Raw genomic sequence first — 18,893 nt, forward strand, 5'->3', positions numbered from 1 at the left:
TGATGAAGGAAGTCTGAAAACAAATGACTATACACAAAGAGCACAAAGAATGAGAGTTGGATATCGCCTCTCAACATTTCACAGGTGAAATGAGGGAGACTTTCTACTCTTTGTTTTTTTTTGCATTAAATGAAAACGTGGCCTTGTCTGTCTTCTGTCTTCTAGGGTCATTAAAGGCTGGTCCATTTGGGTAAAGTGACCACCAGCCCCAGCCTGTGCCACCTACCTGCCTCCTGACTTACAACCAGTCAGAGGGTGCCTCTGCCTGCCATTGACTCTGGCTTACCTGCTTTGGTCTCTCTGTGTATGGCCCTACAACTTCCAATAGGCACCAGCCATCAATGCCTAGGGTCAAGTTGAAAGCATACATGATTGGATTTTACCTCACCATTTAGGTGACGAGGACAAAAAAAAAGAGGGGAAGCTGGGGGTGATTTCATTGTGGGAGGTGGCAAAGTTGGCTAATGGTTTCAATGGGTGGTAAGTGGCAGATGACAAGGCAACAGCCTATATTGGTGCCGGTTCTTCTTTAGCAGCAGTGGAACTCCTTTCATTGGCCAGCTGCTGGTGGCCACCGTTCCTCTCCAAAATGACCCAGGCATACAATAGTTCCAGACCTTTTTTCTGTGGTGGGGGGGAATGGTACCCACCAGAAAAAAAGTGTCTTGCTGTGCTCCACAACAAACAATCTGGGGCAATGTGTGGGAGAAGTGGGGGAGACTGTGGCCTGGAGGAGTATAATACAGCTTACGAGGCAATTTCATTCCACACCCTAAAAAATCCCCCTCTAGTCACAAAAAATGTTTTTCCTCCTGTGAATGGGAGGCACCTTACAGCTTGCCTCCTTCCTGCACTGATGTTGAGGCAGGGACTTACTGCTTTGCTTAAAGCCGTAGTAGGAAAAACTTGTCCCATACTGTATTACCAGCCATCTAAGATAATGCTCACCAATTGCATTGCATGAGATAGCAGACTGTACAATACATGGTACCTTGGAGTTCAGGTGCATGCATTTTCATCCACGTGCAGAAGATGCCCCCTGTTAACCTGTCAGAAGTCAACTTCTAGCAACTCTCCAAGCCAACATTTGAAAGGTTACCCCACTCCAAAAGGTAAAGTAGGGAAAGTACTTTTCTAGGGGATACAGATATTCATCTGAGAGCATCCCTGGCATATAGGGATGCTTGGAGCACATGCACAGCTCAAACAATGTTTCAAAGTCAATATGGAGGTTTCTGCTCAGATGAAACATCCTGGATCATTTTGTCATTGAAAAACAAAGGGGGTTCCAATAACACATGCGAAATTTCTCAGAGATCTTTAGCTTCCACTGAACATATAAGCCAGGCTGTGCAGTAAGTTATCTACTGCTAGTGCCCTCACCAAGCACGGTAAGTTCTTTTGGGCCCTTGGCTGCATTCTGACATGGGTTTATTGCATCAGTTTTGCTAATTAAAATGATAGAACTTAGGTCCTGATTTTTATTGTTCCTTTCACGCTGCAGCACCTACTACATTATGGAACTGCAGCTTTTTGACCGATAGACCACCATGTCATGCTACATTTCACACAAACCAGTGGGAGTGTTGTGACACAACAATGAATATCATTGGACATGTCACTTGCTCCACCACCCTTTCTGCAAATGCACACTTCTGTTCCCCTCTGAAAATGGCAGGGACGAACTTTAAGCTGGTATACCACCCCAAATTGTGTCACTTTACTCCTACAGTTTTCTGGGTTAATGGGGCTGCAAACTGATTTTTTTCTGGAAAGGATTAACACGGAAATGAGTGCTACACTTTCACTATATTCCACTAGATTTCCAGAAGTGGCTTTTATATCATGTGAAAGATAAAATAAAATGTGGAAATTATTAGGTAAGGAAATGTTGGAAAAACAGAATAAACCGCTGTCTGAATGCAGCTCTTGTAAAGAAACTGTCTATACAGTGCCCAAAGCTATGAAGAGCTGGACTGGAGCTGGTCCTAAGCTTTACTTAAAGCAAAATTATGTGGTGGGTATGAGGTTCCAGCTCAGGAGAAACATCAAGGGAATTCTGAGGGAAGCAACATGTGTTTCTTTCAGATTGGGTTGGGGGTCAGAGTACAGGACTCTACATCCTATCTGAAGGCAAGAGAAATCTTCCTGTATCAAACCAGAGGTCTAGCCAGGAAGTCCACATGCAGGTGGACAATCAAGGAACTGGCATTCAGTAGCATATTAGTTCTTCAAATGCAGGTTTCAAATAGCCATCCTGGCTAACAGTCATAATTCAGCAGTAGAGCATCTGCCTTGTATGCAGAAGATCCCAGGTTCAATTCCCAGCCTCTCCATGTAAGGCTGGGAATGCCTCATGTCTCAAACCCTGGAGAACTGCTGCCAGTCAGTGTAGACAACACTGAGCTCTGTTAGCTCTGATTCAGTACAAGGCAGTCTCCTATGCTCCATTATCTATCCTCCATTATCGACGCACATATCATGTTGGGGAGAATAAGGCACAAAGGGATCACTGTAGTATGCTAGCTGTTGATGCCAGGTAGCAGAAAGCCATGTTTCCTTTCATTTTATATTGTGCTGATGAATGTTATTCTCAAAATGAGTTATTGTACCATGCCCTGGGATTGCTTGCAATGAAAGCTAAAATAAGAAAGACATATGCAAAGCTCTCTTCTGACATTCAGTGAACGTGAGGGGAGTAAGATGATCATGCCTACTAACCATGCTTTGGCTACTCTGCATCTGCCCGTGCCCCATCCCCCATCCCACTCTGCCCACACATTCAGAAGCGGCATAAAGGGAGCTGCATGCATATAGATATACGCAAGCAGGCTTCCTCTGTGTGAACAGGAATCCTGGCCAATCAGGGATCCCTGTCTTGTGAAGGAGGTCCACATCTGTCATCTGCACACATGGCATGCAGCTACCAAGGATGTGGCCAGCAGTTGCAGTGGGCATGACTATTACCCCCTTTCTGGTTCACTGAATATGTGAGGTTGGGGCTCTAAAGAGGTCCGATGAAACAAACCATTAAGGATCATAATGGAGATGCATACATGTGGGCACAGATCAGATCACAATCTTGGCATATTGCCACATATTGCACCACCACACCAACCAACATTCCTTATGCTCAGCTAGTACAGACCTATTTTCAGATGTAATGGCTCATAGGATTAGTGCATACAGGATGTGTAAAAAAAGGGGGGGTAAGGAAATACAGAGAGAGAGATTAGAAAAAAATGTCTAAGGGGGCATTACTGTCCTCTGGAATTTTTCTACAGCCATTAACAAGTTGGCCATTCAAAACAGAGTCTGTCTGTTCCTCCTCAGCAGACACAGTATTTCTGCTGCCGGTTCAATGCCTTATGAGAAAACAGTCAGATTCATCCTGAAATGCTAATCTTAGCCCAAGGCTGATCTCTTTTCTTTCTTTGTACTTCTCTCAAAAGATTATGTATTTAGTAAAAATGAGCTGTCCCGCTTCTAGCGATAATAAAACATTGACCCCTTTCACCTGCATCTTTACCTATGTGAAATCCCAGCATCTTCTTGTCTGATAGAGTAACAACAACAAAAGAGATTGATACTAATCCTTTTCATTTTTTAAACTTTTTGTATGGTTAGCATGCTGTAACAATAGCACAGTAAGGTCAACAACACAGTAAAATCTGCTTGCTGTGAAGAAGCCGGGTTTTCACAAAGGATGCATTTTTGGAATACCTTGAAAGGTACTGGCATAAATAATTTGACCTGTCTCTGTGGTAGCCTGAGGTCGCAGATCCTAGCCAATAACTGCCACAGAGAAAATTCAATGTATTCTCATCTACATTCTTTTTAATTGGAGAACAATAAAATAAAGACCTGACATGGGTCCTCAGCAAATATTCTGAGGGAAGTAGGTAGGATTTTGGGGTAGAACAATTCTGGAGCTCAACAGAATGGCTTATCGTATTTTGATGGAAAGGAAGTTATACACATTGCCATCTAAATGACCCTCCCCCAAAAAACCTATTAAATGCAGAATAGGGACGGGTGCTTCCCCGCCCCCTAGCCTTAGCTCGCCAAGACCCAGTTGTAGCCCCTGTAGCAATCCTATGTCCAGCAGCTGCCTCAACCACAAGCGGGGGATGCAATGCTTCCTGACGTGGTGAGCCCCTCCCCACCTCTCCAGCACCTACAGATAAGCTAAAATAGCCTCCCATGGCGATGCCTCTTCTTCATCAGAAGTTCCAGCAACCAGGGGGTGTTTAGGCAGTGGCCCACTGGCCATCCCCTTCCCTTTTGCCCTCCGTTTCCCCTTTTTGGGAGGCATTGGGTTTATCTTATTCACCTCTGTGTTTAATATTACTAGTACTGAACTATCCCCCTTTACCTATTAATCCCCTGTTGTGATGAATGCTATATGTAATCTTGTTGTAATCTTGTTTTACACTTGCCACCCTCCCTCAACTACCGGGGGGGGGGGCATCCAAAAAGCCTCGACCGACCCAGCCTCACAACCAAGGCTGCCTGCAGATGCTCTGCAGCCGCCGCAAATGGCACTGCCCACGCGGCCACCCTTATTCTCCGCCACTTTAGCAGCTCAAGCCCCTGCAGTGCTATAGCCTGAGGGGCCTGACTGCTGTAAGGGAAGGAAACCAGGCTGACTTGGCCCACAAAACGTGGCCTTCCCCTGGCCACCTCCATGCCACCAAAATGGCACCGAACACACGACCAAACAAAATGGTCACCACCGCTGCTGCCGCTTTCTGTCCTGCCAATCAGCCTGGCCTCCTCTGTGTCGAGAGCAAAGAGGAGGAGAGAAGGGGCGGTGCGGGCTTTAATAAGCCCCTGGCACTCCGCCCCTCCACATGGCGCGTCACGTGTGCACATTATGTGCGACACACGATGCTGCCCTTTTCTGAAATGGCAGCTGCGGCTTCGCTCCCTAGCCACAACTACGCTCCACACGCACAGGCTTTGCACAGGCGAACGGAGCGGGATTTAGACTTTCTTTCAGATAAGTGTGTAAGGGATTTCAGCCTCAGTGTTGAACCACAATTTAGTTCAAGACAAAACAAATTTGTAATAACTTATACTTTCCTGGAGTAGACTGACAAGTTTCAGTCAAAGCACTATGAATACTTGAGTGTGATTGAGGAAAACTTATTCATTTGGTTTAAATGAGATGTAAATAAATACATTTGGCTACGTAAGCAGCAGACAGCCATTGCACATGACATAACACTTTGCTATCTAGGCTTTCATACAAATTGGAGCTTTGAATTTAAAAGTACAAACAAGTAAGGTCAATTAATCCAGTTTCATCACATACCAGTAGCAGATTCCCATCACCCTACAGTGGTCTAAGAGCTACTTGTTCTCTTAATGCCATCCTACTCTGCTACAGTGTAGCTAAAAGTCTCCCAAAGGTCTTCAATTCCAACTCCCTGCTTTAAAATGGCATTTAAACATATTTCAGCTTCCTAATTAAAACTCCATAAAAAGAGCATATACAAACATGGTTCACCATATAAAATGAGTCAACCAGAGTAGGCAACCAAGATACTCTCTCTTTTATTTACAATGACTTTTCTAGGCACACTTCTTCAAAAATGCCACTGTCTGCCAATATGAAGTCACACTGGAAATAAGTAAGTGATAGATATGACCGGGCTCTGTATTTTATCTGTTTAGCTGCAAATATATAAATGTTTGAGGCAGACACCACTCAAAAAAAAAAGGCAGTACCAGTTTTTTTTTTTAAGTCATCAGTTTCCCCCCAAACAACAGTACTTCCTTGTAACTCTCCAAAGCTGTGTCTTCAAAAATAATTCTATTCTGGGGGGGGGGGGGAGAAATCAAGATTTGTCCAGCCACTATAACATTAGGTAAGGAAGGTGTTTAAAGCCATATTTATGTGCTTGGGACAGCCAATACAAGCAGCGATTCCACAATCTTTGTATTTTTATTTTATTTTATTTAACAAATTCTACTTAAAAGAATTACCTGGTGAACAATATATAGTTTACATGCAACAGAATACAGATATATCTGTCTGGTTATGCTTCAGAGAAAGTACTGATTGTAAGTTGCTTTGGGTTCACTTTTGTGAAGAAAAGTGAGTAACAAATTAATTAATTGATTGATTAATTAAATAAAGTTTGAGTTATTTGCTGCATGCATAATATCAAGCAACCTTTACAGACACCACAATTAACTGCAACTAATCTCTCTGAATACAAGCTCTACTTTTGTAGCTTTAAGTCTGGTAGTTCAATAAATTCTATAGTTCTTCCACCAAAGGAAAGAGAGTTTGTCAAATGGTGCACTTAACTTGCCTATTGAGTTAATATATTACTGTTGTATTTTACCTTCTGTGTTACTGTTTAGCATGTGATAAGAAAATATCAATGGATTTGAAAGCTAACCACCCGATGTTAATGGGTAGTACAATAGACAGAGTCCATCCTAGCATAGGATGGGGTGGGCCAGCACAATTTTTGTAAGTCATAAAGACAAACCAGAATTGCAGTGCATAGCCGTGAAATGAAGAGGCAAGTCAAGATGAAGTAAATCAAGGCCCACATTTATTGAAATAAAACCAATTAAATGCTTGATTGCATAATAAATGATCTGCAGAGATAAGTGTGGGACCTAACTCTTACCCAATCAGGCGAGGACACCATGCCATGGGAAAGAGGGTGGTCCAAGCCCAATCCCCTTCTCCGGGCCCCATCCCCGCAGGGTGGTTAGGGAGGCCTTCCTGCTCCACCCCCCCCAGGACTGCACAACTCTGACTGGGTGTTACAGGTTAGCCTCAAAGGTGAGCTTTATCCTGCCAACCAGCAGCAGAACCTGGAAGGCAGGCCTCAGAACCCACCAATCACCTTAAAGGGTGCCTAAGGGTGGTCACCAAACCCTATTCTGTGAAATTCCCACACTATCCACCAAACGTGACCAGATGAACCTATTTACAATATTAAACTACCAGGCCAGGCAGCAAATCAGCCGAATCACATTAAGCCGGAATAGCCAAATAAACAAGAGCCAATCAGGGTAGGCAAAAAACTTGTCAGCAAACAAAGGCTGACGAGCTAAAAATTCCTACCCAGCCCCAAGGCGACTGGTTCAGACATATGAACACCATCTGGCAGGTAAAGATCAGCCCTTCCACACTTCACCACCGGATGGTGTATTACCTTGCCCTGCCAACCAGCAAGGGCAAGCCAGACTTCCCTATTTACCTTCTGACAAGCCTTGTTCAGGCCTCTGGGATCAAACCCATCCCTCCAACTCCTCCTGGGGAGGATATCGGACCAGACAATTACGGTCCCAGGCCACCTCCATTGTATGGCTGCAAAGTCCAGGCAAGCCTGAATGACAAGGGCTTTCCCCTTCAACAGTCCCAGGTCATTGCCTCCCAAATGTATCACCAAAACATGTGGAGAGTGCTGCACCAACAAAGCATCAAAAAGCATTGGCAGGAGGCATTCCCACAGCATGCCACATCTACCCAGCCACTGGACCAAAGCGCAATGGCTGAGCTCCAACTGGGTTCCGTGCCTTGTCTGTGACGCCCTCCTCTTGGCCCAGAACACCATCTGTGGCCACATATGAGTACCTTGACTCTCTCCAGCACCCTCCAACCTGTTAAAACAGAAACAACAATTAACAATATGCTCAGCAGCACAAAGGTTAAGGAGGGCCCTTAAATGGCCTACCGCCAGTGCCCCACTGCCTCCATGGCTGTGCTCCCAAAGCCCAACATAGCTACTATAGAAGCCACACCCAACCAGAAAGAGTGCGTACCAAACTGGTTGGGATCCAACCCCAAACATGACAGTTATTAGAAGCTCCAGTCAGCCCCTCAAAGGCAGAGAGCGGTCACTGCACATTATCTATTATAATGTGAGCAATAGTTTCCATGATGTCCCATACAGGGTAATCTGCATCTTTATTACCCGAACAGCGCTTGCTGGCTCAGCATAACAGTAGATCAGCTGGGATTAGATATGGTATGTTCTGAATGTGGAAAGAATTGATGAAATGATCCCTAATAAATCATAGCCACAACAGTTTTGGACACAATGCACCATGTGTAAAGTCCATTCCTTCTACTTCTCAGGTGTATTTGCTACTCCTGATATAAATGTCTCAAAGATGGCTATTTCTGTTCCTCCCCTGTCTCAGAAACTGGTCAGGTTACAGTGACAAGGCCCGTCTCCCAATGGACCAAAACCAAAACTTAGTCAAAGGCTGACCATCCTGGTGCCAAAATAACAACCCTCTAGACTTACCTCTAAGCTGCAAAAATGAGCCTAAAGCCCGGACTGGACACAGCCTTTGTACAGGGAAGAGGCCAAAGTGATGACCAAACCTCAGCCCCTCTGGTCAGGCTCTGACTTGTGCAAGTGAATCCAAACACAGCTGCCACTTACCGAAACATCACCTCCTCCAAAGCCCAACCAGACCTATCATTCCTAAAACGGGGGCAAAGCAACTCTCCCATCCAAAAGCCGCCCACAAAATGCTATAACAGCACTGCATGAAATAAGATTCCCTCAGAGCTAGAACTACATAATACCCAAAGCCCATGAAAGCCCATGAAAGCCCAACAGCCTCAGCCCATTCCACTGGCTATGCCTTTGCATACCAGTTATCCTGAAAAATAACCCCAAATCCAAAGCCCCAGAGGCAACAGAGTGAATTTACACTCTGCCTCCAATAATAAGCTCCGTCGCCAAAAGATACACAATTAAATTGCTCCAAGATTCCTGGTGCATCTAATGCTGGCCACCCTATGCTTCAACTCCCCTAACTTCACTGCTGGTAAATGGCAAGCTTGCACCACTGAGTCAAGCTCAGTTCCCAAAAAAGGTAAGCACAGGCAAAGGGCCCTTAGTTTTTCCCATGGCCAAGGCACCCCTAGCTCAGCAGACACCAGTCAAAATATAGACATAGGTCAAAACACTGCTATGAGCGAGCATAGGAGGGTAGTCAAATGGACCTAGTACCCTAACCTCGGCTACTTACTTATCTATTTTCTCCTGCACCACTAGCTCCATTCCAACTACCGACTTCAAATTCCCTGACATGTAAAGGCTATGCTCCCGAACAAATGAAATCCTAAAACCAAACCAAAAACATTCATTCATTCATTCATTGCATAAAAACACATTTTTAAAAAAGCAATTTAAAAACACAAGCTAAAGTGCCTGGGAGAAAAGGAAAGTCTTGACCTGGCACCGAAAAAACAACAGTGTTGGCGCTGGGTGCATCTTGTCACACAGATCATTCCATAAATTGGAGGCCACCACTGAGAAGGCCCTCTCCCTTGTTGCCAGCCTCCAAGCTTCCCTCAGAATAGGCACCTGGAGGAAAACCTTTGATATTGAGCATAGAGGGCATCCACCTGCCTAGGATACTGACAGAGAAAAGGCAAAACCCACGAATATTAATCAGGGTGGGGGCCCTTACCTGAAGGCTTCCCTCCAGATCTGGTTTTTTCCCCTTCTGAAAACCCTTAAACCCCTCTAGAGCACCTGGTAAAAGGATGGGAGCCAGTGCAGATGGAACACTCATGTCTAAATTTACATAGGTTCCTGTTGCAAAAGCCCTTAGCACTGAACTCCCAACAGAGCAGGCAGGGTTGAATCCCCTGCCACATGGACCCACAGGAAGGCACCACAGTGACAGACTGACCCAGTAAATGCCCACTATCTGCCTTATCCCCGTGCACTGGTAGAGCTGCAGTCATGAACTGCAACCACAACCTGGGTCCTTTCTGTCCCACTGTAGGTTTATATCCATTGCCTCTCTCATCCTAAAAAATTCATCATAGGCCAGCCATGCTGACCCCATGAATTCTGTATGTGCCCTAAATATGTGCAGGTATTTCACCAAAGCTGTTGCCCTCATAGGCTGGCGCTGAATCACCACCCCCATATAAATTAAGATTCCTGCCATCCAATCACCCCAGCTCCCATCCACCATTTCCTTTTAAATTTCTCATTGTGTCTCTCCTCCTGCTTATCCTTTTTATAACAGGGGAAACACATCCATGCATTCTCCCTTCCAAATATGCTCCCTTGTTGCCAACAGCAAATGGACCCCCAGAGGAGCTAACGTCTCCCCAAATGGAACTGCACCAACCTGGAGAGAAGACAACAGGTCAGCAGTGAGGTAGATTTCCTCTGCAGCAGGAGTGCCCACAGGGGCCCCAACCTATCTACAAGCATAGGCTGCTGCTGGGCAGAAGGAGCAACACCCCTTCCATATCCAGCAAGCAGTGCCCAGATCTTGGAAAAATCACCCCTCCAAACCACAACTCCCATCAACCCCAGCCAGCATGGCTACTGGATTAGGCCAATGGGAGCTGCAGCTCAGAAAAGCAAAAACCCCAAGTTCTGGTACTGCCCCTGAGTATGCAAATACAACATCAGGGCTCTAATCCACAGAGGATTTATTTATTTATTTATTTATTAAATTTATTAGTCGCCCATCTGGCTGGTTGTCCAGCCACTCTGGGCGATGTACAAGATAAAAAACAATACATTAAAACGTTAAAATTTAAAACCATAACAGTAAAAACCTAACCCACCCCAAAAGCCTGCCTGAAGAGCCAGGTCTTCAAGGCCCGGCGGAAGCTCATCATAGAAGCGGCATGGCGGAGATCATTTGGGAGAGAGTTCCACAGGGTGGAGGCCACTATTGAAAAAGCCCTCTCTCTAGTCCTCACCAGTCTAGCTGTTTTAACCGGTGGGATCGAGAGAAGGTCTTCTGAGGCTGATCTTGTTGAGCGGCATCCCTGATGATGCTGGAGGCGCTCCTTCAGATAGACTGGGCTAAAACCGTGTAGGGTTTTAAAGGTCAAAACCAACACCTTGAATTGGGCCCGGTAAACAACCGGTAGCCAGTGCAACTCCTTCAGCACTGGAGTGATGTGATCTTGCCGGCGGCCGCCTTTAATCAGACGAGCCGCCGCATTCTGTACCAGTTGCAGCTTCCGGACCGTTTTCAAGGGTAGAGCGCATTACAGTAGTCTAGGCGAGAGGTGACCAGGGCATGTACCACCGGTGGGAGCAGATGGTTGGGAAGGTAGGGGCGCAGCCTCCATATCAGATGGAGTTGATACAGAGCCGCCCGGCTCACAGCTGAGACTTGAGCCTCCATGGACAGCTGGGAGTCAAGAATGACCCCCAGGCTGCTGACCTGGTCTTTCAGGGGCAATCGTACCACATTGAGCACCAGGTCCACATCCCCCAGCCTTCCCTTGTCTCCCACAAACAGTACCTCAGTTTTGTCAGGGTTCAGCTTCAGCTTATTCCTTCCCATCCAGCCACTCACCGACTCCAGGCACTTGGACAGGGTTTCTACAGCCAACCTCGGTGAAGATTTAAATGAGAGATAGAGCTGTGTGTCATCCGCATACTGATGACATTGCAGCCCAAATCTCCTGATGATTGCCCCCAGCGGCTTTATATCGATGTTGAACAGCATCGGGGAGAGGATGGAACCCTGTGGCACCCCACAAGTGAGAGGCCAAGGATCCGAGACCTCATCCTCCAATGCCACTCTTTGGTACCTACCAGAGAGGAAGGAATGGAACCACTGCAATACAGTGCCCCCCATGCCTAACCTCTTCAGGCGGTCCAGGAGGATAACGTGGTCAACGGTATCGAAAGCCACTGAGAGATCAAGGAGGACAAGGAAGGTGCATTCGCCCCTATCCCACGCCCTCCTCATATCATCTACCAAGGCGACCAAGGCTGTTTCCGTCCCATGTCCAGGCCTGAAGCCCGATTGAAATGGATCCAGATAATCCGCTTCCTCCAAGTGTGCTTGCAACTGCTTTGCCACCACCCGCTCAACCGCCTTGCCTAAGAATGGCAAATTTGAGACTGGGCGAAAGTTGTTCAGATCTTGGGGATCCAAGGAGGGCTTCTTTAAAATTGGTTTTATTACTGCCTCCTTGAGCGCTGATGGCATTACTCCTTCTTCGAGAGATGTATTTACCACCATCTTGATCCCCTCACCCAGTCTATCTTTGCAGCTCATAATGAGCCACGATGGGCAAGGATCGAGTAAGCAAGTGGTTGGCTTTAAGGTTGAAAGCACCTTGTCCACTTCATCAGATGGAAGAAGCTGGAACCGATCCCACACCACCAGAGCACCACTGGTCACCTCTGGCTCGCTCACTGTGTCCACAGCACACGGAATAGCACTCTTAATACGATCGATTTTCTCCACAAAGTGCTTAGCAAACTCGTCACAGGGGGCCTTAGCACGTTCCATTGGTTCCGGAGCAACTGGACAGACCAGGCTCCAGACCACTTGGAACAGTCTCCTGGGACAGCACTCTGCAGATGCAATAGAGGCAGAATAAAAATCTTTCTTTGCTGCCCTTATTGCCACATGATAGGCTGCCGCAGCCGCTCTAACATGTGTCCAATCGTCGTCAGAGCGAGATTTCCGCCACCGGCGCTCTAGCCGTCTTACCTCCCGCCTCAGAATTCGCAACCGTGGGGTGAACCACGGTGCCGTCTGAGCTCTATTCAGGGGGAGAGGGCGTTTCGGAGCCACCCGGTCTAATGCCCCGGCGATTGCGGCATTCCACCCCTCCACCAGGGTCTCAGCCGAGTGGCTGTGTACATGCTCCAGAGAGTCCCCAAGCACATTCAGGAATCCATCAGGATCCATCAGACGCCTGGGGCAGACCATCTTAATAGGTCCTCCACCCCCACGGAAGGTTTGTGGCACCGAAAAGTCCATCCTCACCAAGTAGTGGTCTGACCATGACAAGGGGGTGATGGATGTATCCCCAATTTTCAGATCACTCCCCTCCTCTCCCAAGACAAACACAAGGTCGAGTGCATGACCGGCTACATGGGTGGGCCCCATTGTAATAAGGTGCAGCTCCCAGGAAGCCATGGTTTCTATGAAGTCCCGAGGCGCCCCAGTAAGGATGGCCTCTGAATGTACATTGAATTCCCCCAATACCAGCAGGTTTGGGGACTGTACACGCACAGCCGAGACCACCTCCAGCACCTCGGCCAGGGAGTCCGTCGTGCAGCAGGGTGGACGGTACACGAGAAGAATCCCTAGACTGCCCTTTGGGCCCAACCTCCAGTACATGCAGTCTGCCACCTTGGTCTCACAGAGAGGAGGTCTGGTGAGAACCAGGGACCTTCGGTAAATAACCGCCACTCCCCCTCCCTGACTACCGACCGTCGGCTGCTGTGCATACGAGAACCCAGCTGGACACATGGCTGCAAGGATAGGAGCAGCAGCCTCATCCAGCCAGGTTTCTGTAATACATGCCAGGTCCGTGCCCTCATCCAATATCATATCATGGATGAGGGATGTTTTTTGGGCAACAGACCTGGCATTGCACAGCAGCAGTCGAAGGCCAGAGTATGGAGTCAAGCATCCCCCAGCTGTCTGTTGGCTCTGGACAGGCCCAGAACAGGGGACAGATATTATGCATCTTTCCCTAGTCCCTCTTACCTGACGTGACCTGCCCCTAGCTTTCCCCCAGCATCTGCCGCCCAGCCTCGGTATACATTGGCCTCCCACCCTTCCCCCATCACTCCTCTGTGACATGTCCTAAGGTGAAGGAGGTCACCGCCAAGCAGGCCGCTTCGGGGCCTTGCCCTTCTCCCTAGGGCCACCCCCACCCTTCTTAGGAGGCATGGCCCACAACCCAGATGGCTACTACCTAAAAATTATCTTACCAAAATAGCCGCCAGTGTAAGACCTTACCCAAACTGCCACCCTCCGTATGACCTTACCAAAATGGCCACCCTGCAGATGACCTTACCAAAATGCCCCCCTCCAGAAGACCCTACCAAAATGCCCCCCTCCAGAAGACCCTACCAAAAATGCCCCCCCTCCTGAAGACCTTACCAAAATGGCCACCCTCCAGATGACCTTTCCAAAATGGCTGCCGATCACCTATCAAAATGGCCACCTATGACAATCTTCCCAAAATGGCTGCCTCACAGAAAGTCTGCCAAAATGGCCACCAGGCAAAGAAAGGCCCAGTCACCTGGCCCCAAACTACCAATCACTAACTGTATGACTTGTAGTGCCCAAAGCATGTTTCTGGGTGGGAACTCGCAGTTCCTTATATACGTTCTACATTCCTTGTTGTGCATAGATGCACATATCTGTTTCATGTGTCCACCAGAAAATCCATTCCAGGCAGGATGCAGTGGCATCTCGTTGAGGACAATCTCTCCTTTGCTCAGGTGAATGATGTTTCATGGCCCACAGCAGATTTTGGAGTGGTCACCCCAAATTACATATTTTTCTCTACTTACTCTTCATTATTCTAGTTCTGCACAGATGACCTTATGGGTGCCCTGCACCCAGCAGAAACTATAGGCCAGGTGGGAAGTACTGGCATCTTGTAGAGGCCACCCTCCCCTTTCCTGGGATGTATCATTTGTCATGGCAGCAGGGATGTAGTTGTCCAGTAAGTTGCCCCTTACTTTTTTGGGAGCAGGGTCCCTATGTCTCCAGCATCATATGAGCTGATCGGCATGAAAGGGAAGTGTGTTAGCCACTGAGAAGAGTCTTCTAATATGCTTCCTTGTCCTTTCCTGATTGGAGCCAACCAGAGTGAAAGGAGGTGAGTCACCCACTGAGAAGACTCTTTGCAGTAGCTAATACTCTCCCCTTTCATACTGATTGTCTCCTAGGGACATCAGTTGTTATGGGAGTAGGCATTAACAAGGACTTCATTCTCAACCCAGGAGCAAAATAAGGGTAGAGGGGGGTCTGGCTATGGCTGATACTATCATGAAGGGACCTTGCACTTCTGAATTTGCTACTATAATACTGCCTGGCACAGTGCAGATTTTTGGGTGGGCACCCTCAGTTTCTTATTGTTTTCTGCATATTTTTGTCACTTTGGGTTGTACATACATGCACTTATCCCTGCCCTGCACCCAGCAAAAGCTCTGGGCCAGGCAGGATGCACTGGCATCTTGTAGAAGACACCCTCCCCTTCCCTGGAGTGTATGAGTTGTCCTGGCCCAGAACAGACTATGGGGTGGGCACACCCAGTTACTTATTTTTTATGATTTTATGATATCATTATGCATTTATGAGCATTTCAGAAGCCTGATAATTTTGACTGAATAAATGTGTTGTTATTCTTGGCAGGGAGACTCCCCAGATCACTGTGATATATGATATGGGGTACTCCAACATATATTTTTGGGTTTAGAGACATGTTAACTTTGGCTTGGAGTTACTGTAGCTGTGAACTGGGAACTGGGAACTAGGAACCAACTTCAGCATCATTATGGTATCTGAGACTGATGGGAGTTGTAGTCCAACAACATCTGGAGGGCACTATGTTGAAGACCCAACTCTCTTCCCACCTACCCATCTGTTTCAAACACATCCAGAAAAGTATGTTTCTTAAATTCTATGTCTGACAGTGCGTTCCTTTCAGAGGTAAAAATTAATCTGCAATCCTATATACTTATCCATTTAACCCAATGAGGCTTAATTTGGAGCAGACATATATAGGACTGGACTCTACCAGAATACATTTCAGGAACTATACTTTATTAATGCTGTACCAACTACAACTACCAACTGCTGCTTATGTACATATATTGTCTCAGCCTAAGCTACCTCACAGGGTTGTTGCAAAGATAAACGGGGGGAGGGAATGGCAATGGTCATGGCATTCACAAATCAAAAATAAATCTGGGAAGGGGGGCACACACAAGTAATAAGATGTCTGACAGATATAATGTTAACAGGTGAAGCTTTCCCCATAATTGTATTTCCATACAAAAAAGGCTTACTCCATTTAATTTCTACCTGCCCCACAGATGTCCGTGAGAGCCTGATCTCCTGCAATGCCACCCCTAAACCATGCAAAGAACTCAAGTTAAAAAATAAACACCACAGAATTTGGGCAATTTTTTTAAAAAAAGAACATCTGTAACAGTAAGAAATACGACATTCTCAGGCAAAAAGACGTTATGAGACAGTAGACATAAAAACCCACACTCAAAGCATTGACAAAGAGCAACAAAAATACTCTGAGCATGAGCATTTTCACATTTTAAATTTTTACTCATTATTGTTTTTGCTTTTTTATTGCCTTGGGCCAGTCCCTAACTCTCAGCCTAACCTACCTCACAGGGCTGTTGTGAAGATACAGAAGGCAGAATTAAAATGGGAGAAAAAGGAAACTAAGACTGCAATCCAATACATGTCTACTCAGAAGTAAGCTTTATTGGGTTCAATGGGACTTACTCCCAGGTAAGTGTGTACTCAATACACACTTGCCTGAGAGTAAGTCCCATTAAACTCAGTGGGACTTACTTCTGAGTAGACAGGTACTGGATTGCAGGTTAGTCCTTGTATTACATGCATCACATTTTACTTGCCTTAACCAGATTGATGCATCTTTGTGCTATAAAGGGTCATATTTTTCTCCCCCCCCCCCCCCGGCAAATTGGTACAGCTTCATCCAATCCTCATGTTGCCTAATTAGTGCAATCCTATACCCACTTTGATCTACCTGGGAGTAAGCGGCATTAAACATAAAGAGACTTACTTCTGAGTAGACTGGTATATATTGTACTATAAGTCACCTATACAGTCATTTTTAACAAGTGCCTGTTTGGAACTCTTTGCATTTGCCATGGGGAGGAGGATTTACACAAAAGAGCTTCCAGGGAATATCTTCCTTACAAGACGAAGATGCCATTCTGCTTGTTTGGAAAAGGAAGGGCAGGAAACAAAGCCGCAGCTCTTTAGGACCCTGCTGCAACTTCTGCCTGCCACCCTGAAGCCCTGCTTTTGGCTCTGCTCTTCTCTCTCCGCTGGTAAGAGAGGGAGCTTTGCACGCCAAACACACACACATTGTTGTCTCTCACCTCTGCAGCCAGTTCTTCATGTCCATTTTACTAATGCCTCTTTGCTCTCCAGCTCTTTTCTCCCTCACTCCATTTTTAAACAATTGTTTTCTCAATCCCGTTTCGCTCTCCACCTCCTCTCTTGTCGCACAGAAGCCCAATTGGAAGCACATGGTTTTTATCCACAAATCAGAGGAGCCGAAGACTTCCCCTGCTCTCCCCCCCCCCCCGTAACGTCACTGGAAACGTTAAAGTTACAGCTCAAAAGTAATGAAGTGAAGTTACTCCTCGTTCTATTACCAGCAAAATGTAATGAAGTTACCCATTCGTTACTCAAAAAAGGAGTGAATTACAAGGCAGTTTTGACAAAGTTAAACGTTTTTGAAAGCCATTTCTCATCACATCATGCCTTTTTGCATGTTATTTTCACTCATCATTTTTATGCACACTTTCCCCTAATACATGCATTTTTATAAATATTGTTTAGTTGGCGAACTGCATCCCAAAATTCTAATAAATGTGAATTTTGAATGATGGCTGTGTTTTGGTTCTCATATTGTTTCGGAAAGTGCGAATTTGATAAATTCTGCTTGAAATGCAAATTGAATTGAAATTCTCATCCATCCCTACGCATGGGTAAGTGTATAGTGGATTGCATGTTTAGACCCATTCTACACCATACATTTAAAGCAATATTATGCTACTTTAAAAAGTTATGTTTCCCCCCACTGAAGCCTGGGAATTGTAGTTTGTGAAGGGGGTTGTGAATTGTTAGGAGACTCCTATCGCCCTTACAGTTCCCAAAGTTCTCTGGGAAAAGGGATTGATTAAACCAATTGTAGCTTTGTGAGGGACTAGAGGTTTCCCCCAACAATTCTCAGCCATCTTAACAAGCTGTACTTCCCAGAATTCTTTGGGGGAAGCCGTGACTGTTTAAAGTAGTGTAATACTGCTTTAAACGTATAGTGCAAATGGGGCCTTATAATTACATCTTCTTCCATAAACATGCATTGAAAGAATAATGAAATTGTCCTTTTTATCTACCCTGCTTGTGATTACAAGAAGACAAATAAGTCTCTTAAGGGATAATTAATCTGCATGACATGGTCTTGAGTATGTGCCCTTGTAAATATGCTGCATCTCATCAGTTGATTTTCGCATTTCCCACAAACATATGTAAATGTTTTGCTTATAAAGGGAAATCAAACTATATGGTGTTGGTTGGAAAGTACTGGTAAGGTATGTATTATTTATAATTGTATGTCACCAGCATATATCTCAAAAGAGAATTTTATTTCCACTGCTCAGTAACACGTATCACTGTACAGCTTTCATACCCTCCATTATGAGTGGTATATCCTCTGCTTTAGGTCCCAGCGTACAACTAAATTACAATATCCTACAAGTCTCTTTTCTACAATATCTTCCTTAGATTCCAATAATATACAATGAAGGATTCGTACTGCTCTTAACAATATGAATCTAAAAAAAAAAAGAGGAAGACTCTCTCGCTACTTTGTTGGCCTGCTTTCCATCTGGCCTGATGGCAGGGGCAGTGTGTGTGTGTGTGAAAGGGGGGGGTAACTTCTTCCAGCTACAAAGCTGTTAACATCTATTATTGTTTTTAGTAGGATTATTCTTTGTATTTTATTGTTAGACCTTATAATGAATTATAAGTAAATTGTTTCATTATATTTATATTTCTTAATCAGATTTATTTTTAGCTTATTGTTTGATTATTTAATTTTTGTTTGTAACTTGGTGAATTATGTAACTTTTTTCATGCTGTAAGCTGCCTTGAGCATAGATTACTGTGGAAAGGTGGCATACAAATAAACTGTGATGATGATGGTGGTCTATTTAGCTTTTGGACACAGAAAAGTAAATGCTAACCATCAGTTTCCATAAGTGTACATCCTGGTTGTTACACATTCACAAGACCTTTCAAGATTATAACACTGACTTGTGAGTGTCAACAATGTTCACCAGATTTTAGATATTTAAGCTGCAATCCTTTTCATG

General features: G+C 45.6%; 1 long non-coding RNA gene across 1 annotated transcript in view; it reads right to left on the bottom strand.

Moving 5' to 3' along the window:
* Window positions 1–17,008, bottom strand: part of LOC133385797 (uncharacterized) — a 31,321-nt gene extending 14,313 nt beyond the window's left edge. Inside the window, exon 1 of the long non-coding RNA XR_009762962.1 lies at window positions 16,893–17,008. This is a non-coding gene — a long non-coding RNA (uncharacterized LOC133385797). The remainder of the gene's footprint in view (window positions 1–16,892) is intronic.
* Between the last annotated feature and the right edge of the window lie 1,885 nt (window positions 17,009–18,893).

The sequence above is a fragment of the Rhineura floridana genome, chromosome 5 (assembly GCF_030035675.1).
Source record: "Rhineura floridana isolate rRhiFlo1 chromosome 5, rRhiFlo1.hap2, whole genome shotgun sequence".
Taxonomy (NCBI): Eukaryota; Metazoa; Chordata; class Lepidosauria; order Squamata; family Rhineuridae; genus Rhineura; species Rhineura floridana.